At 40.2% G+C, this 13,048-nt stretch overlaps 1 pseudogene; it reads left to right on the forward strand.

Moving 5' to 3' along the window:
- Positions 1-1,207: 1,207 nt before the first annotated feature.
- On the forward strand, positions 1,208-7,505 carry LOC127433212 (hatching enzyme 1.2-like; annotated as a pseudogene).
- The last annotated feature ends 5,543 nt before the right edge of the window (positions 7,506-13,048 follow it).

Consider the following 13,048-nt stretch of genomic DNA (forward strand, 5'->3'; position numbering starts at 1 on the left):
GGCACCTCATAATTGTATTAAAAAAATGAATGAAATCTTCTAAATGACTGAGCACTGAATATGTAATTTTGTGCTACTCAAAAAAATTGTGCAGACTTTTGGGTAATTCAAGTTTAGGAGGTTACACTGACATTGTGAACCTGTTGGTTGAACATTTATCAGTGTGGTGGGTATGAGTTTAAGGCAAAGCAGCAGATGTCAAACCACATCCTTGACATCACCCTACTTTAGAGGCACTCATGCCATTTAAACAGAGCAGGACATAGTCTCCACGTATTCAACACAGCCAATGGTAAGCCACGGATGCCACAAACAGAACACTACAGCAATTTACTGCAAAGGTCAAGTGTAATAACGGTTGTTTTGGTCACAGACCCAAATTATTTTCATACCATGTGGGACAGAAGCTGTCTGCTCCTTGCTTACAAACATTTCTATTGCCACTGCATAGACCACTGCCGACATGATGGACAGTTTTAGACTGTGACTACTTTCTTAGTTAGCATTTTGTTGCTTACAATGGGACAAAACTTCAAAATAATAAATTTACATAAACAACAATAATAACTCCCAAATATAATTTTATTCAAAAGATTAGACAGTGCAAGAAAGCCACATTTACATGAGATGTAATATAATTGGGTTATTCTCTGACTACATGACATGAAAATGTAAACAGTCTGTGCACAACACTTTGCAGACATTGTATAAGTCGGTCAGAAAGCTGGTAATTGTATTTAATGCAACACGAAATCAGAGTAATGCTAAAAATGAAAAATAAAAATGTTTACCAATCAGTTTATTCCTAAGCCATGTATGACCTTAACCCAATAAAGGAAAACAAAAAGAAGGCATTTACATGACTTTACGTGTTATCGGCTTATTAAGCATAATTGGTGTAAGATTGTGCATGTAAACATGCTCAGTGTTTATTTACAGTACCTTGATGCTCTTCCAAACCTGTTTGACTTTCTTCCATGGAACAAATTTAGTGAATTTTTGTACCTCTCTTGGTTCTACAAGAGTTAAGAGTGACAGAGGTGTTCAACATCTCCTCCTTTTAGTTATGCACTTTAGACTCTGGACACTATGACCTAACCCTAGTAGACCCACCTACACAGGTGAATATGAAGCCCAGGTACAACAGCTCAAAGATACCAGACCTCAGCACAGGAGCATTCAGATCATCTCTACGGACTGAGGTAACATGGATCAAAGTGCCCCAGTCTTCATTCTTCTGCTGCTGGTTGGCAACTCACAGGGTATCATGGTCAGAACCCTGTCTAGTCGTTCCTTGCACTCATGATAAAATTTCCATACAAAGGTAAAATATATATAGTGCATATTTTTTATACTTCAATTACCAGGAGAAACACCTTGCAGAAGCGTTTGAAACCATTCAAGAAAATTTGGGATCACTTTATAGATTACACAATCCAACAGTAGTCAGACACCTTGTAGATTACTGGATGCCTCACAAAATAGAATAAAATGTAAAATATAATAAAATGTGATCCAGATCTATACATACACTGTGTTATTTAATCAGTATTACAATTTTATGTATTTTTTCATTAAATGCAGGATCTACTGAACTCTTGATTGAAAGTGACCTGGTGTTTCTCAAAACCAGAAATACTCTTTTCTGCTTCAGCAATAACTGTTTCTGGAAGAATAATGTGAACAACATAGTGGAGGTCCCATACATAGTGAGCAGTGAATTCTGCAAGTGAATCCACTTTATTTAAGCAACCAGACTGAGCTGAAACTTTTGTTTGTTAAAATTGGTGTATGTCAGCTGATTAATGTTGCAGAGGATGAGAGTTTAAGAGATTTAATGCCCATTGCAATGAAAATGCAACCTATGTGGGGACTAGTTCAAACTCCCACTTAGACTTTGGGAAATGTTTAATGTTACTTAAATTGGTAATATACACTCACTTAGCACTTTATTAAGAACACCTGTACACCTATTTATTCATGCAATTATCAAATCAGCCAATTTTGTGGCAGCAGTGCAATGCATAAAATCATGCAGATACTGGTCAGGAGCTTTAGTGAATGTTCAGATCAACCATCAGAATGGGGAAAATGTGATATCAGTGAGATCAACCATGGCATTGGTGCCAGACAGGCTGGTTTGAGTATTTCTGTAACTGCTGATCTCCTGGGATTTTCACGCACAACAGTTTCTAGAGTTTACTCAGAATGGTGCCAAAAACAAAAAAACATCCAGTGAGCGGCAGTTCTGTGGACGGAAACGCCTTGTGGATGAGAGAGGTCAATGGAGAATGGCCAGACTGGTTTGAACTGACAGAAAGGCTACGGTAACTCAGATAAACACTCTATACAATTATAGTGAGCAGAATAGCATCTCAGAATGCACATGTCGAACCTTGAGGCGGATGGGTTACAACAGCAAAAGACCATGTTGGACACTTTATTTGGACCCCAATAAAGTGCTAAGTAAGTTTATTACTGCATTTCTGTCTTTATATTGTATATATACAGTAGGAATATATACTGTATACAGTATATAGAAGGCTTTGTTTGGAAAATGTTAAGAAAGCATTATATTTTTTCATATACTTTGGTCTCTTTACTAAGAAGGAAATACATTCATTTTGACAGGAAAAGAAGTATATTTAGAGTCAAATTTCAGCACTTTCAAAATATGTGATTAATCGTGATTAACTATGAAAAGTGATGCGATTAATCACAATTAAAAATTGTAATCGAATGGCAGCACTGTTATTAACATAAATTGACATAGTCCTAACCCAAATCCTAATCTTAAACCGAACCCTAACCATCACAGTACTGAAAGCAAAACAATGTTCTTTCACTTTTAATGTATATGATGTGAAAGGCAAAGTGTGACCCATTTTAGTAAACATGAGTATTAATTATATTAATATAGTGCTAACCCAACCCAATGCAAAACCTAACCTAACCTTAACAGTACTGAGATCAAAACAGCTTTCTTTCACTCATTTCGCTCATGACATCAAAAGCACAGTACAGGCATTTGAACATTTGCCAAATGGTGGCACTTATCCGGAATTAGGCACATTTTGAACAAAGATGGCTGAGTTCAAATAATTCAGTATCAAAATGGCACATTTAAACAGCATAAATACAAAGTTCAAGTTCAAGTTCTTTTATTTATATAACACATTTAAAAACAGCATCAAGGCTGACCAACGTGGTGTACAATACAAAATTATAAAAACACACAACAATTCAGAACTAGGACATTACATACTATTAAAAGCCAGTGGAAAGAGATGAGTTTTAAGAGAAGATTTAAAAACAGACATTGAAGGTGACAATCTGATACTGATAGGCAAACTATTCCATAAAATAGGACCCACAACTGAAAAGGCTCTCCCTCCTCTGTGCTTTAGCCTTGAGCTTGGGACATCGAGGAGATATTGATCAGACTTCTAGGTGGATTGTAAGGATGTAGTAAATCTGACAAGTAACTGGGAGCTTGGTTGTGTAATGATTTATAAACAACCAAAATAATTTTAAAATCAATTCTAGCTTGAACTGGCAGCCAGTGAAGTGATTTTAAAATGTGGGGTAACATGATCATATTTCTGACCTCCTTTGAGAAATTTTGATGCTGCATTTCGAACTAACTGGAGTCGAGCAATTAGAGATTTGGAAAATCCACAATAGAGAGAATTACAGTAGTCCAGACGAGAAGTGATGAAGGCATGAACTGCTATCTCTAACGTTTTCTCCGACAAAAAGGGTTTAACTTTAGAGAGTAGACGTAGCTGGAAGAAACTGGAACCTATGACAGCACTAATATGTTTGTCAAATTTCAGCTGGCTATCAAACTGGACACCCAGGTTCCGTACTTGAGGAGAGAGAAAAGCATTAAGATTTCCTCAATCAGCATTACTGACATCAAAATTGTCTGTAGGACCAAAGACAATCACTTCTGTCTTCATTCAAAAATAAAAAGTTTTTGGCTAGCCAACCTTTTATTTCCTCCAGGCAAGCTAGAAGAGATTGTATTGCAATGTGATCATTTCGTTTAACCGGTAAGTATATTTGAATGTCATCAGCATAGAAGTGGTAGGAGATACCATGCTTTCTGATAATGGAACCTAGAGAAAAAATATATAGAGAAAAAAGTGCTGGCACATGTATAGAGCCCTGTGGCACACCACAGGTAAGGCAGACCACAGAAGAGGTAAATTTGCCCAGCTTGACAGAGAACGTTCTATCAGGTAAATAGGATTTAAACCATTTAAGAATATTCCCTTTTCAGCCCACACACGATTCTAGTCTGAAGAGCAGTATAGCATGATAAACATAATCAAACGCTGAAGTCAGATCTAAAAGAACTAAAATCACAGTATCACCTGAATCTGTAGCTACTAAAATGTCATTTAAAACACTAAGAAGAGCAGATTTCATGCAATGTGAAGATTTAAAACCAAACTGAAAGGTTTCAAAAATTTGGTTGTTCTTAAGAAATACCTGAAGCTGCATAAGCACAATATTTTCCATTATTTTGGAAATAAAGGGTAAGACAGAGATTGGTCGGAAATTATTTAAAACAGATGCATCTAGTGAAGGCTTCTTGAGCAAAGGAGTGACAGCTGCAATTTTGAGGCAGTCGGGGATGGACCCTGTAAACAGACATTTATTCAAAAAGGACACCAGACCAGGACCTACTGAGTCTGCTAATTGTTTAAAGTACCGAGGATGAATAATATCATGGGGGCAAAATGAGGGTTTAAGACTGGCAGTTATTTGTATAACTGTGTGTAACATGATAGGGTCAAAGGCATCCCATGAGGCTAGTGACTGCATTGAATTTAATTGATCCTCAGGGCAAGGCATTAACTGCTATCTTAAGTTAGTAATTTTGTCACCAAAAAAATCTCAAGAAACTTTCACATAGTACATCAGAAGGATTAGGTATAACATTAACAGGGGGGTTCAAAACAGAAGTTATAACAGAAAACAAAACCTTGGGACGATGGTGATTATTTGTAATTAAATTAGAAAAGTAAGCAGCCTTTGCTGATTTTACAGTTCTCTGATACGGCGATAAGCAGTCTATCAATATTTCGTAAGTGTCATGTGTATTGTGTTAATTCATGTCTTTTATTTTGAAATTCTAGTTCCTGGTTCATGTCATGTGTTCCTGTTTCCCTTGTCATGTGATTCCTGTTTTCCCTCCATGTTCTTGTGTCATGTTTTCATTGGGTTATTGTTTAATTAGCTTGTTATTAGTTCTGTTTGTTCATTGGTTTATGTTCTCCCATGTCTTGTATTTAAGCCTCATGTTTTCCATTGTGTAGTTGTGAAGTATTGAATGTGATGGTATGTGTTTGGTATGTTGTTCCTGGCAAGCTAAGTTTATGTCTAGTTCATGTTTATGTCAAGCCAAGTTTCAAGTTTATGATTGCTTCATGTTTGTAGTTAGGGTGTTTCACGTTTGTAAATAAACTGCACTTGGGTTCTTCATCTTCACGTCTTCGTCATAGTCATTGCCAGCAGTTCCAGCATACAGTAAGAAACCTGAAGTTTGTCCTTTTTCCATTTACGCTCAGCTCTTCTGAATACTTGTCTAGAAGAATGAGTAATGGACTTGAGCCATGGTTCAGATCTGGATTTTGATTTACAATGCTTAAGTGGTGCAGTAGCATTTAAAATGTCCAACCATGCAGAGTTTAGCAACCTGAGGTGGTGGTCAGCATCCAGATAGGGTAACGGAGATTCGAGGGACAGTGATGTATGGGTCATATTAAAATGCTGATTGAAGTCTTAACAGAAATGAGGAGAGTTCTTCATCTTGAGTTGCTCTTTGAGTGAGCATAGGGAGAGACATATAAAATAATATCGGCAGGTGATCGGATAACAACGTATCCGAGACTTCTGTATCAGCAATGGACAAACCATATAAAAGAACCAAGTCTAGAGTATGACCATGAATGTGTGTGAGGTACTTTATCCACAGGACTAAATTAAATGAGTCAATAAGGCTGAGGGACTCCTTTGCTAATGGTTTTGGCTGACAGCACTCATGGATGTTAAAGTCACCAACCAGTAAAAAGCAGTCACATTTTGTAGTAATATTTCCCACAAATTTCGTGAATTAATTAAAATCTTTCACTGAGTGTGGAGGTCAATAAACCACCGCTAGCATCACCGGTCAATTCCACTCCAGCCAAAATAGCTCAGCTTCGAAGCTAGAATACACAGTACATGATACAGCCTGGCAGAGTGTCTTAAAAGAGTTTTTTAAAATGACCGGTAACCCTCCCCCATGTCCAGTAAGTCGGGGGGCATTAAAAAATTTAGAGTCTACAGGAACCAGATCAGCAAAAGGACTTAAATCTCCCACTTTATCCAGGTTTCAGTAATGAACATGAAGTCCAACTTGTGAGTGGAAAAGTCGTTAAGTAAAAATGTCTTGTTGATCAAGGAACGTGCATTGATCAAAGCCATTTTCAGAGGAGAAATTATGCTGGAGGAGTCTGTGCCTTTATCCAAGGAGCGGAGGTTTGCAGGAGTTACTCCACCCCGACGGAAGCAGAGACCGATCCGGGGACAGGGATCTCGGGAGGACACATTCAGGATTTCGAGGAGAATAGGTCAAAGCCAACGGAAGGGTAAATCCAGCGGGCGCCATGCAAAAGATCCGCTATGGTCCATCTTCCATGCATAGGAAGCAGGGCTAGATAAGTAACTAGCCTGAAAATGTGTTTTCAGTCTGATGGTGATCCCCCCTCATTTTCCACATCTTTCCTGCACTTTCTGCGGGAAACATGGAGCGGCCACCAGCGTAAGTCATCAGGAACGTCCAATTCAAAGTTCGCGGATTATTAAAATCCTCGGATTATTAATAAAGTTTTCCAAATCCACCTGATAATTATCCAATAAAGTGGTTTGAATGTCCAGGAGCATCTGGCGATCATATACCAGAAGCGACCAGCAATTAGAGACACATAGAAACATCCAAACAAACACACACATGGAGAGCACCAGACGGCATGCCACACACACCGGTACCATCTTGGAATGGCAAATACAAACTCTTTAACAACATGTATTATCCTTTACCTTCTTTTTTTTTCTCTTAGGTGCCACTTTTCTCTTGGATGGATTGGTGGTAAACAGGTGGTCTCCCTCAACAGGTGCGGCTGTTTATTATGGCATCGTTCAGCTAGAGCTCAACAAACAATGCCTTTTGCTTCTTCCATGAGCAAACCAATAGTGACTGTGACCAGTACTTTTAGATCAACTGGGAGTACATTTCTCCTGAAATGGCCAACAACTTCCAAAAACAGAACACCAACAATCAAAATACTCCATATGACTACAGCTCTTTCATGCACTATGGAAAGACAGCCTTCAAAACCCCTCCTGGGAAGAAAACCATTACTTAAATTTCTGATGCAATGGTGGAAATCGGACAGAGGCAGGAGCTTTCTAAGATCAACATCCTCAGGATCAACAAGCTTTATGGATGCTGAAGCTGAGGCTTGTACACGCAGGGCCGTCCTTAGGGCGGGGGGGGGGGTGCCCGCGGTGATCGCTACAGAGGGCCCCTGTTATCACTACAGGGCCCCCTTTCTATGACTTCATGATAACATTTCTGTTTGCTTTGACAATATCCTATTGACAAAATACACTGCTATTAATATTCAAACATTTTGTAGAAAATAACCCACTGTGGCATTTCTTTGTCTTACAGAGCAGGTTTATTTATATCAAATCAAATCACTTTTATTGTCACACAACCATATACACAAGTGCAATGGTGTGTGAAATTCTTGGGTGCAGTTCTGAGCAACATAGTAGTCGTGACAGTAATGAGACATATACCAATTTACAATAAACATCAGATTAACACAACATAATTTAAAGTCTTATATACACATAATTACACACAACACAATATACAAATAATAACATACACTATACAGTATACAATACACACAATATAGATACACATTATTCATAAAAAAGTATATATAGAATGTACAGTAGGTTGTATTTTACTGTATTGACATTCAGGCTGTCGGTTGATAGTAAGTTGTTAAGAGAGAATATAATATAATAATAATATAATTTAAGACAGTCTGGTGTGAGATATAAGAGTAGAGTAATAAAGTGCAGTACTGATGTATTTTGATCGTGGGTGATCAAGAGTTCAAAAGTCTGACTGCTTGGGGGAAGAAGCTATCATGAAGTCGGCTGGTGAGGGTCCTGATGCTGCGATACCGCCTGCCTGATGGTAGCAGTGAGAACAGCCCATGGCTCGGGTGGCTGGAGTCTCTGATTATCCTCCAAGCTTTTTTCACACACCGCCTGGTATATATGTCCTGGAGGGAGGGAAGCTCACCTCCGATTATGTGTCTGGCAGTTCGCACCACCCTTTGCAGTGCTTTGCGGTTGTGGGTGGTGCTATTGCCGTACCAGCCAGTCAGGATGCTCTCTACAGTGCAGGTGTATAACCGTGTGAGGATGTGGAGGTTCATTCCAAACTTCCTCACCCGTCTCAGGAAGAAGAGGCACCGATAAGCCTTTTTCACAATGACTTCAGTGTGGATGGACCATGTGAGTTCCTCAGTGATGTGGACACCCAGGAACTTGAAGCTGCTGACTCTCTCCACTGGTGCTCCATTGATGGTGATGGGACTGTGTTCTCTGTCTTTTCTCCTGAAGTCCACCACAAGCTCCTTTGTCTTACTGACGTTGAGGGAGAGGTTGTGCTCCTGACACCAGTGTGTCAGAGTGTGCACCTCCTCTCTGTAGGCTGTTTCATCATTGTCAGTGACCAGACCTACCACCGTCGTATCATCAGCAAACTTAATGATGGCATTGGAGCTATGTGTTGCCACACAGTCATGTGTGTACAAGGAATACAAGAGTGGGCTGAGAACACAGCCCTGTGGGGCTCCAGTGTTGAGGGTCAGTGATGAGGAGATGTTGCTGCCTATTCTAACCACCTGGCATCTGCTTGACAGGAAGTCCAGGATCCAGCTGCACAGCGAGCTGTTTAAGCCCAGAGCCCGGAGTTTCTCATCAAGCTTGGAGGGCACTATGGTGTTGAATGCTGAGCTGTAGTCTACAAACAACATTCTCACATAAGTGTTCTTTTTTCCAGGTGGGAGAGAGCAGTGTGTATTGTAGATGCAATGGCATCATCAGTGGAGCAGTTGCTACGGTAAGCAAACTGCAATGGGTCTAGTGAGAGAGGCAGCACAGAGCAGATGTAATCTCTGATTAGTCACTCAAAGCATTTGCTGATGATGGGGGTCAGAGCAACATGATGCCAGTCATTTAAGCAAGTGATTTTGGATTGCTTTGGTGGATGTTTTGAAGCATGTGGGGACTACAGACAAAGAGAGGGAAAGGTTGAAAATGTCCGTAAAAACACCAGGCAGTTGGTTCGCGCACGCTCTGATGCTGTCTGGACCCGCGGCTTTGCGGATGTTCACCCGTCGGAAGGATCGCGTTACATCCACTACAGAGACGGAGAATGAACTTACCTCTGTAGCTTCGGCCACGAGAGCTCTCTCCGCGAGGGCAGTGTTATTTCCCTCAAAATAAGCATAAAAAGTATTTAGCTCATCCGGGAGAGAGGCAGCGGTGTTCATGGCAGAGTTTTTATTCCTTTTAAAGTCTGTGATGATGTTAATTCCCTGCCACATGCTTCTAGAGTTGGTGGTGTTAAACTGTCCTTCAGTCTTGTTCCTATACTGACATTTTGCTGTTCTGATTTTCGGAGGGCATAACTGGCTTGTTTATGCTCCTCCGCATTCCCAGAATTAAAAGCGGAGGTCCGCACATTAAGTGCCGCGCGAACATCGCTATTAGTCCATGGCTTCTGGTTCAGATAGATCCGCATTGTTCTGGTTGGAATGACATCCTCTACGCACTTTCTGATGAAACACGTTATGCTATCAACATAAACCTCGATGTCGTCATCAGAGGCGGACCGGAACATCTCCCAGTCTGCGTGATCAAAACAGTCTTGTAGCGTAGAGTCTGATTGGTCCGACCAGCACTGGATTGTTCTGAGGGTGGGTGCTTCCTGTTTCAATTTCTGCCTGTAAGCGGGCAGAAGCAGAATGGAAGAGTGGTCCGATTTGCCAAATGGTGGGCGGGGGAGGGATTTAGCAATGGTCCAAAACCTGGTCCCCTCATGTGTTGAAACTTATGTGTTGGTGGTATTTTGGTGTGACTGATTTGAAACTGGCTTTATTGAAGTCCCCGCTCACAATGAACGCAGCCTCAGGGTGTGTGGTTTCCTGCTTGCTTATAATCCCGTACAGTTCCTTGAGTGCCCGGTCTGTGTCGGCTTGTGGCGGGATGTACAAAGCTGTGATAATGATCGCTGTGAATTCCCTCGGTAGCCAGAATGGTCGACACAGAAGCATGAGAAATTCCAGATCAGGAGAGCAGAAAGACTTGATAGAATGTACGTTCCTCTGATCACACCAGGATTTGTTGATCATAAACATACACCACCACCTCTGCTTTTACCTGAGAGGTCTTTCGCTCTGTCCGCTCGGTGCACGGAGAACCCCGCGGGTTCAATGGCTGAGTCTAGAATCTCCGCAGACATCCAAGTTTCTGTAAGGCAGATAATGCAGCAGTCCTTCGTCTCTCGTTGGAATGAGATCCGCGCTTTCAGCTCGCAGAGCTTGCTATCTAGAGATTGAACATTTGCCAGTAGAATACTGGGTAGCGGGGGTCGATTTGCGTGGCGTCTTACTCTAATGAGAGTGCCGGCTCTATTTCCCCTTTTCCTCCTGCGTTTCCGCGGCCGGGCTGCCCAGACAAAGGGCTCCGCTTGCGTGTTGGTAAACAGCGGGTCGGCATTGAGGAATTTGAAGTCCGGTTTACGGTGTGTAATTGCTGAATCAATGTCCAAAAGTGTTTGTCTGTCGTAGACAATAAGGCAAACAACATCCAAGACAAAAAACATGAGAATTGTAAACAAAACAAACAAAACACTACCATGTTGTGTCAGAGCTTGCAGCAGCCATACTCGGCGCCATCTTGAGCGCCATTATATGCTCAAATGTCAGATTTATAGCCTGGCAGAGAATGGAAAAACTGACATTATTTTATGTAGCTGCTCGTAGTTTGTGTAGCTTATTGTCTCGTCACATACAGAAACTCAATATCACAACAGATACAAATAGAGGTGGATATGTGCCCTTCTGCAGTACAATGTCTCAGATTCATAATTTCTTTTGATTTTCTGTGTGTGACACGAGAGAGCAAAAAGATTTGTTTAGGAATGCATGACAAACCCATCTCTAATTGTCTTTTACATGCATATTGTGAATGCTAGTTTTAGCCAACATGAAATCAGAATTGACCTTATTTACTTTCGTAATACTTAAGTTCTTATTGTGTGTGATTCATCAGTGCACGTTATTAAAATAATAATAATAACACGTTAAAAATTTTATCTTTCATTACAAATGTAATTTGCTTTGCCTCGGAAATAATTTTCCTTTCCCACTGACATCAGAGGCGTTACAGTATATTGGTTATTTAGCCAATAAACAAATAGCTTTCCAGGAATTGTTTTAGGATTGATCACACTGGGAATTCAGCGACAGGAGGTAGAAAGTTCTGTGCTTACAGTGGAGTGAAAATGTAATTTTAGAACGAGAATGCAACCTCTGAATCGCACTTACCATTATTGATGTGAAAACAATTACTTTCTGATTTCCATGGGACCAGAACCCTCTTCTTGGTGATAAGTGTGAAGTGATTACTTCATGAGAACATAACCCATGTCTCAGAGTCATGGGACCAGAACCCTTTTCTCTGTAATGTGATTATTTCATGGGAACAGAACCCGTGTCTCTGAGTCAATGTGATTACTTCTTGGTTTCCATGGGACTAGAACCCATGTTTTGGAGTCAGTGTGATTACTTCTTGATTTCCACGGGACCAGAACCCATTTCTTGGAGTCAATGTGATTACTTCTTGGTTTCCATGAGACCAGAACTCAAGTATTGGAGTCAATGCAATTACTTCCTGGTTTCCATTGGACCAGAACCCTCTTCTCGGAGTGAACCCGATTACTACATGGGACCAGAACCCGTGTCTCTGAGATCAGTAGCTGCCAAAGGGAAAAGTTGATGCAAAATTGTCTGATGGGGGATGGCGCTGTGAATAATTTGAGAGACGGACGATGGTGCTCGTCCATAATTCAGAGGAATGGGGTCGATTTCAGGGTACATAAATATTCAGAAGCAATGTCGATTTCCGGTTTGATCACATATTTATACTAGAGTGGTAGGTACTAGGGATATGCCCAAAGCCGAATACCTTATTCAGAAAGGCATGAATAATGACTTCAAAATGAATAACGGATTTATCCGAATAATATAAAAAATATTTGTACTGATTATCCAAAAAGCACAAAGATAAAGGAGCATTTTAAAAAAACCTATCCAAAATTACAACAAATTTATGAATCTGTGCAGCCAGTATTTCTAAAGTGTAAACTTAATGAATGAAAATGTGCATGTTGTGATTTCAGATCAGATGGGCGCAGTCTCAACTCCGTTTGCAATCTCTGATAATTGTGCGTGTCTGGAGCTTATCATGTGAAACATTAACTAAGAAACGACATCATATGCACTTTCCACTTCTTGAAATGTGTTAATGTGTCACACGATTCACACATGATTCTCGTGTATTTATTTATAGCCTAAACTTGAGTGCGATGTTAACTTCCTTACCTGAAGTGATTTAACGTCAGAGCTCATGATCCGTCACTTAAAGTTGATCACATTTATATCCACATCAGCAATTAAGGTTATTAACTGGTTAAGACTTTATTCCAAAAAATGGTTAAAATTCTACATAAAGGTTTAATGCTCAATAGAGTATTCATCTATTAGGTATATTCCTCCATGTGTAAAATACAAATACAGATAATGGCTTTGCTGCACACCCCTAGTAGGTACTGCAGCCTTTCTGAAATGTTTCCAATCGATTACCGATAGATAATTTAACCAAGGTTAATGTTAAGGAGAAA

This window comes from Myxocyprinus asiaticus, chromosome 43 (assembly GCF_019703515.2).
Source record: "Myxocyprinus asiaticus isolate MX2 ecotype Aquarium Trade chromosome 43, UBuf_Myxa_2, whole genome shotgun sequence".
Classification (NCBI taxonomy): domain Eukaryota; kingdom Metazoa; phylum Chordata; class Actinopteri; order Cypriniformes; family Catostomidae; genus Myxocyprinus; species Myxocyprinus asiaticus.